The sequence below is a fragment of the Arvicanthis niloticus genome, chromosome 12 (assembly GCF_011762505.2).
Source record: "Arvicanthis niloticus isolate mArvNil1 chromosome 12, mArvNil1.pat.X, whole genome shotgun sequence".
Lineage (NCBI taxonomy): Eukaryota > Metazoa > Chordata > Mammalia > Rodentia > Muridae > Arvicanthis > Arvicanthis niloticus.
Window position 1 is genome coordinate 33,616,784 of NC_047669.1, and position 7,570 is coordinate 33,624,353.

A 7,570-nucleotide genomic window follows, 5' to 3' on the forward strand; every position below is an offset into this window, starting at 1 on the left:
TATATTTGTGCATTCATACACATATATGCACATACATATGCAATAATTTAAAAAAAGACCATGAATTTGAAAAAGAATAAAGAGGAGAACTTGGGAGTAATTGAAGGGAGGGGACATGGGAGAGGCTAGAGGGAGAAAAGGAAAGGGGAAGTAATATATTTATAATTTAATTAAAATACATATTTTTTAAAAAGCATGAAGTACTCATAGCCTGAATGTCAGGTCCTCAGTTTTTATAAGCTTGGGCAGCATCTCATTTGCATGGAGTTCCTTACCTAGTGCTCATACTTCTACTGCTTGGAGAAGGTTAGATTAATAACTGCCTTGCTATATTAGTTTTTAGACAAAGAATGAACTCTTGCCAGTTCTTTAAAGTCTCATAAATTATCTTCAAGGCAAATCAGAGATTAAACTTTTTTGTGTCCTTATTTAATATATTTAAAATAAAAAATGAGATAAAGTCAAATTTAAATAGCTAAATCCTCTTCTGAAAACATCACAGGAATTGAAGTGCTTACATTTCATATAACCTAAAATTATGGAGAAATTTAAAAATAGGGGGCATGCCAATACATGTTCCCATTCTCTATAATTTTAGGTGATATGAAATTTTAACTTTTCTTTAATTTTAAGTTTCTTATGCCTGAGTCATGGTCTAAGAGAAGGATCTGGAGTTACAACAGGTGATTGGGTCAGTTTTCAAAGTCTATGCATTGTACTAAACCAGCAAGAGGCTATGATTTCACAGAATTCATTTACAAACTCATGATTTCCAACAGGTTACCTGCATTGTGAAAAGTGCCAAAGATTTCTGTTCAGTATAGATGAAACAGATGAAATGGAGAAAACCTGTGACAATGGGCAAGTTCTTAGCACCCATGTTCGTGTGGCGTTACCATGCTGCGGTAGAATAGAAAGGAAGGTCCAGTGAAACTAAGAATGAATTGTTCCCTGCTACAAGTTCTTCCTTTATTTCTCAGTGTCTGTGCATGTGTGCGAGCACACTACAAGTATTGAGTGTAGAAAGAGGAAAATCTGTTTGTTCTGATGCAGAGTTGCTGTTACCCAGCCTTGGATTCACTAAGCAGCTGAGGTTAACATCAAACTCCTGATCCATCTATCTCCATCTTTCAACTCCTGGAATTACAGGCATGCACCGCCACACATGTACCTTGCCATACCTTTTGAGCATATAGAAGTACACTGTCTTCCCCCAGTGAGATTGCTTCAACGATATAAGATTAGGATCATACAGGAACAGATATTAGACTGAAGGAATTCAAAATATGTAGAGAGAAGGTGGTCAGAGAAAATTCACAGTGAGCACAGACAAGGAACCATGCTCCTAGCCCAAGATTAACGCAATAATCTGTAAGAATGACTAGTCCAAATGCCACCATGAATGGAGTCACTACCATATAATGTGCATGGACCTGGCAATTCTATAAAAATCGTTTCATTATGGTAAATACAGGCAATAGGTCTGGGCATATGTTTCCAGAATGCCTACAAAGAGAATAACATTTCTATAAAAGCAGTAGGTGATGGTGATTGATATCATAAGTCCTAATAGCAACTGTATTATCTATAAATACCATAATGGCCATGTTTGTTTGAAATTTATTTTTTAAAAATTAACCTATCAATGTTGTTGTAACACTTATCCTTTAAAATAGGAGGAGATGTTGTAACACTGAGTTCTTTGGCATAGAGACTATAGGAATGAGAAAGGGAAGGGTAGCTCGACACAGAGGTACCTGCAGAGATAAATGATGGGGTTTTGAAGGTACTAAAATGCACATACAGAAATTAACACAGCTGTGGCTGGAGAGGAGCATCATCCCTGTGTTTGGTTTCTTGGCAGGTAGCATGTGGAAGCTTTGAGATGAGAGACAAGTGGATGTGCTGAGAGCTGAGGATGTAGAAGACAGGTCTTGGGAGGTTAATAGGGTTTGTCACAGCAGGAATGTGGCTGAAACAGTCAAAGTGGTAATGTTGCCTGCCAGATGGCTGCCACTTGCTGGAGAGACTGTTAGAAACTAAAGAATATTCAGGATAGAAATGGGGGCCACAGAAAAAATTCTGCCAAAAACAGGAGGAGTCAGTAGTGGGCCCTGCTTTCAGGTAAGGGCCACTATGGCAAGGTGTGGAGTATGACACTGGCTGCTTGGAAAGTTTTATGTGTAAACAGAAATCTTACAATGCCTACCAAGCTCAGTTGAAAGTCATCTGCAGTTGATAACATTTCCCCAAGTATGGTCTGTCTGCATCTGCATTACCTGAGAGAAAGTCTGTGAGTTCTACAAAAGGTTTACATCAGAAACTCCTTATTAAGGCCAGGAAAAAGAATGTGCAAGTTTCTGGTGTGGCACTTGTGAAGGAGAACAAATTATGATAGTTTGTATGTACATGGGGGTTTGAATGAGAATGGCTTCCATGGGCTCAAATGTTTGCATGTTTAGTCCCCAGTTGATAAGCTGTTTAGAAAAGATTAAGAAGTGTGGCCATTGTGGAGGAGGTGTGTCACCAGGCCTAGTGTCTGTTTGTGTGTGTGTGTGTGTGTGTGTGTGTGTGTGTGTGTGTGTGTGTGTTTGTCTCTCTCTCTCTCTCTCTCTCTCTCTCTCTCTCTCTCTGTGTGTGTGTGTGTGTGTGTGTATGTGTGTGTATATGTGTGTGTGTTGCCTACAAATCAAGATGTACAGCTCTCACCTACTTCTTCAGCACTTTGCATGCATGCTACCGCCGTGCTCCCCACCATAATAATAATGTACTAACCTTCTCAAACTATGTAAGCAAGTACCCAATTAAATGGTTTTTTTTCTAATAAGAGTTGCCTGGGTTATAGTGTCTTTTCACAGAAATAAAACAGTAAAAATGATATAATGAAGTAAAGTCCTTGTGTGCTATCATAAAATGTTAATTTAAACATCAATGAAGTGAACACCTGAAAAGGAGATGAAGGCCAGAGTGTGATCATGGAGTGATGAAAGGCTGGTCAAAGATGGGGACTTTGAGCTCTGTGTTGACCCTACTGCCTGGTCATATACGGTTCAGTCTTATCCATGAACCTTGTGTCTTAAATTAGTGACTTCCAGGATTGATTTTTTTTTCTGCTACAGTTACTGAAAAATATGGTAGGAAATGGTAGTATGAAATCAAGTATATTTCTAATATGCTACGTGCTTGCATTAATTTAGCAAGGGTGAGAACACAGTCACAGTTTCCTCAAGACTTATTTTCCTAAGAAAATTGAATGTCGGCAATATAAACTACCCTAAAAGAATTTTTAAATTATTCTATATTGTCTTCTTTCCCAATAGAGCAATTATTCCCAGCTGGGCTCTTCCATTTGGATTTACTTATGATTTACAAATAATAATTATACATAATTATGAAGAACAATGTGATATTTTTGTACATAAATAGATATGATCCAATAATCAAATTGGGCTAATTAGCATTTTACCAACTATATTTATCAGGTTTTGTAGTGAGAGTCCTCAGAATCCTCTTTTAAAAGGTATTTTGAGAAGGCGCCGGCCAGCCCGTGGGCCGTGAGGGTGACATTTGTGATGTCGTCCTCTGCCCCCTTCTCGGGGGCAAGATGTCGGGACTCAGCCACTTAGAGTCAGAGGGCTGCCGAAACCTACTCTGCATGCTGAACAATGAGATCATGGCCCTTTTCGACACCGTCACCATCACCAACTGCCTGGTGCAGCCTGTGGACCGCCAAGATGCTATTTGTGCAATATTAGTGGGTAGCCAAAATGTAGAAGAACTTCTGTGGCTCAAGAAAGTCCACCGAGAAGTCATATTTAGGTATTTGGTAACACAAGTGGTGGTTGTACCTCCAACTGCTGAAAAACACAATCTTATTCAGTATGCAAAAGATTACTGGGAAAAGCAGTCACCCAAACTGAAGGAGGCGGCAGAGCCGGTTGCAAAGACAGAGGACATCCAACTCTTTGAGCAGCAGGTGAAGGAAGATAAAGAAGCTGAAAAGGTTGATTTTTGTCACTTAGGAGAAGAATTCCGTCACTGGTTCTTTGAACTTCTTAATTCTCAGAATCCTTTTCTGGGACCACCTCAAGATGAATGGGGCCCACAAGTACTTCTGGCATGATGTCAAGCTTAGGTTTTATTATAACACCTCAGAACAAAACATGACAGACTACCAAGGAGCAGAAATTATGAGTCTTCACTTGCTGTCATTAGTGAAAGAGGAATTTCTTTTTCTCAGTCCTAACCTTGATTCCCAAGGATTAAAATGTGCGTCTTCTCGTGGATTAGTTATGGTTGGAGTTGCAGGCACTGTCCACCGGGGAAATTCTTGTTTGGGCATATTTGAACAAATTTTTGGACTTATCCATAGCCCTTTTTTGGAAAGTACTTGGAAAATCAAATTTATCAACCTGAGAATTGTTGGAGGAAGTTCCCTTGCTCCTGGATCATCAGTAAAACCATCTGTAACATTTGAGCAGAGTGATCTGGAGGCCTTTTATAATGTAATCACTTTGTGTAATAGCCCTGAAGTAAGACCTAATGTAAGGCAGGTATTGGATAGTGGGACTGGAGACCAGGTTTTACATAGTACAGATGAGGCATTGTTGAACAAAAGGGAAATGAATTTGCCTAACCCTCTAAAGCACTGAGCACGGTCCCTCAGCCTGAAGAAGCTGCAGAAAGACAACAATGACCATCTCTAAGCACTGCAGCTGTGAGAATTGACATATTTTAGCTGAAATACCTTTTGGACTCCAGACTAATGTGAATACTTGCCTATTTCTACCTGATTTACAGCAAATGTTCTGAGAACTTGTTGCGGTCCACCAAATAAACCCCACTTTAGATGCTGTAGATACCTGTGTGCCTTAGAAACTTTAGGTCATATTTTCATTTGATTTAATGACTAGCCTACTAATCTCTGTGCTTCCAGGTGGCAGGGATTGGTATTATTCATGTTCATGGCTTATTGGATCTCTTATGAACGCATTTCACTAAAGTCTTGTCAAGAGAAAAAACAGCATTTTAATGATGTTTAATATAAGAAGTTTTAATTATATAAGATACAAGTAGCAGACTTGTTCAAAGAGTCCAATAACTTAGCCTGGGAAGAAAAACTTAGCTTCCTATTTGAAACTTCTTTTTCAAGTTACCTTTTCTAGTCCAAGCAAACATCTCGAAATCTGCTACTTTTCTGATTTATTCCGGGCAAGAAATGCTGTTGTCAACACAGACCTTTTTACTGCTTAGGCTTCAGCCAACAATTTACAGAATGTTTACTATAACACTTTAAAGATGGAAGGTATACGTGGAAAATTTAAAGGTATGTACGATCCCTAACAAATTACTGTTCTTCCTCCTGATTGATCTTGACAGGGGTTGACTCTCCTTAAAATAAAAACAAATCACAGACTTGTGCAAATAAAAATAAACAAATAATAACAACCCATTTAGAACTTATAACATGGGTATGCACATATGCACACATCTATCCTAACAAAGTTTTCCACCTCTGTGTCACTAGATTTGAGATCCAGGGTAGACCTGACAGCTTAACTATGTAGTTGCCTTTATGTTTATATCACTCATCACCCAGTAACTAGTTGCTGATCCTGGATTTGGTTAGGGATTTCAATTTTTAAGTTATCACTTGGAAGAAATTCTGGAAAATGTGATGGTGTGTTATACTTGTTAAATTTTTGCATTTAACTCTGATAACTGAGGAGATTGATGATGGTTACTGGAAATAAGAGGTAACGATTCACCACCACCCCACCTTTGATTTTAGTGACATGCCTCTATAAATAGCACAAATCTTTATTCTAGCATGTTCTAACATAATAAAGAAGGGAAATTCTTTTTGTCTGTATACGAATAGTAAACTATTTAGATTCTGCCCACAGTTCTTCAGGAGAGCTGTAAGCAATTTAACCACAGCCAAGCCGATTTGCCTGGGTTTTTTTGTTGTTGCTTGTTTGTTTGTTTGTTTGTTGTTTTTGTTTTTTGGGTTTTTTTGTATAATATGTATAACTAGGTATAAAGGAACAGTAATCTGCAAAACAGTTATGTTAAACAACTGGATCACATTTTTACCCTCCCTTTACCTCTACTTGGGTTTTGAAAATTCAGTTTGATTTTACACTTTATCTTTTCTTTCTTTCTTTTTTTTAATTTTTCCAGATGGTTTCTTTTCATAGCCCTTGCTATCCTAGAACTTGATCTGTAGACCAGAATGGCCTCAAACTCACAGAGATCTGCTTACGTCTGCCTTCTGAGTACTAGTATTAAAGGCATGCTCAAAAAAAAAAAAAGTTATTTTTAAATATACAATATGCTGGGCGGTGGTGGAGCACGCCTTTAATCCCAGCACTTGGGAGGCAGAGGCAGGTGGATTTCTGAGTTCGAGGCCAGCCTTGTTTTCAGAGTGAGTTCCAGGACAGCCAGGGCTACACGGAGAAACCCTGTCTCTAAAAAACAAAAAAAAAAAAAAAAAAAAAGAAAGAAAAAAAGAAAGAAATATACAATACATTGTTACTAACTATAGTCACCATACACAGTAGATATGAATTAAACTTCTAAATAGACTTAAACTTCTTTAAAAATAACTTAGTGCCAATTGGCCAATGTCTCCCCCTCTCTACTCACCTCCCCACACCCAACCTCTAGTAACCTGAATCTGCTATGAACTTGATCTTTTCTATTTCCTCATAAAAGTGAGATAATACAGTATTTCTCTATAAATCTAGACTATATACTTGAAGGGGAAGACTAATCTATCCTTTACACTCAAATTATATTTAGCTGATTCTTATTGAAAGAATTAGCAGAGTACTAGAAAAAATCAAAATATGGGGAAAGGTAGCTGACTAAAATAACAGAAAACAAAGACTATATTTAAATAAGAACCAATTAGGAAATGGAAGAAAATATGTAAGCAAATAAATAATAAAAAAATGAGAGAATTCCCAGTAAGTAGACACATCCACTACCCCTTGTTGCCTGCACAAGGCCTCCTAAGGCACAATATCAGCAGAGCCAAGTAGGAAGAGAAGAGGAACGGCAGGGTAAAGTGGGAAGTGGAAGGAGCATACACAAGTGTTGGTACACAGCTGTCTGAAATCACCTCTGTGATGAAGTGCTGATCTGTGTCAGAAAACCAGTGATGCTGGGCTTGGTGACTGAAGAGCACTCCTGGTTCTATGAAAAAAAAATGTATCACAAATATACAACAAAGGACATTTCTTCAAATAATTTCTTCAATAACCAGTGAAAGTTTTCTCATCATAGGGCACCATGACCCTCCTTAAGACACAACCCTCCTGATTGCAAGCTGGTACAACCACTCTGGAAATCAGTCTGGAGGTTCCTCAGAAAATTGAACATACCATTACCTGTGGATCCAGCTATATCACTCCTGAGCATATACCTGGAAGATGCTCTAACATATAACAAGGACATATGCTCCACTATGTTCTTAGCAGCCTTATTTATAATAGCCAGAAGCTGGAAAGAACCCAGATGTCCTTCAACAGAGGAATGGATACAAAAAATGTGGTACATTTACACA

At 38.2% G+C, this 7,570-nt stretch overlaps 1 pseudogene; it reads left to right on the plus strand.

The window, feature by feature from the left end:
• The first annotated feature begins 3,604 nt into the window (after positions 1-3,604).
• On the plus strand, positions 3,605-4,652 carry LOC117718264 (uncharacterized protein C3orf38 homolog pseudogene; annotated as a pseudogene).
• The last annotated feature ends 2,918 nt before the right edge of the window (positions 4,653-7,570 follow it).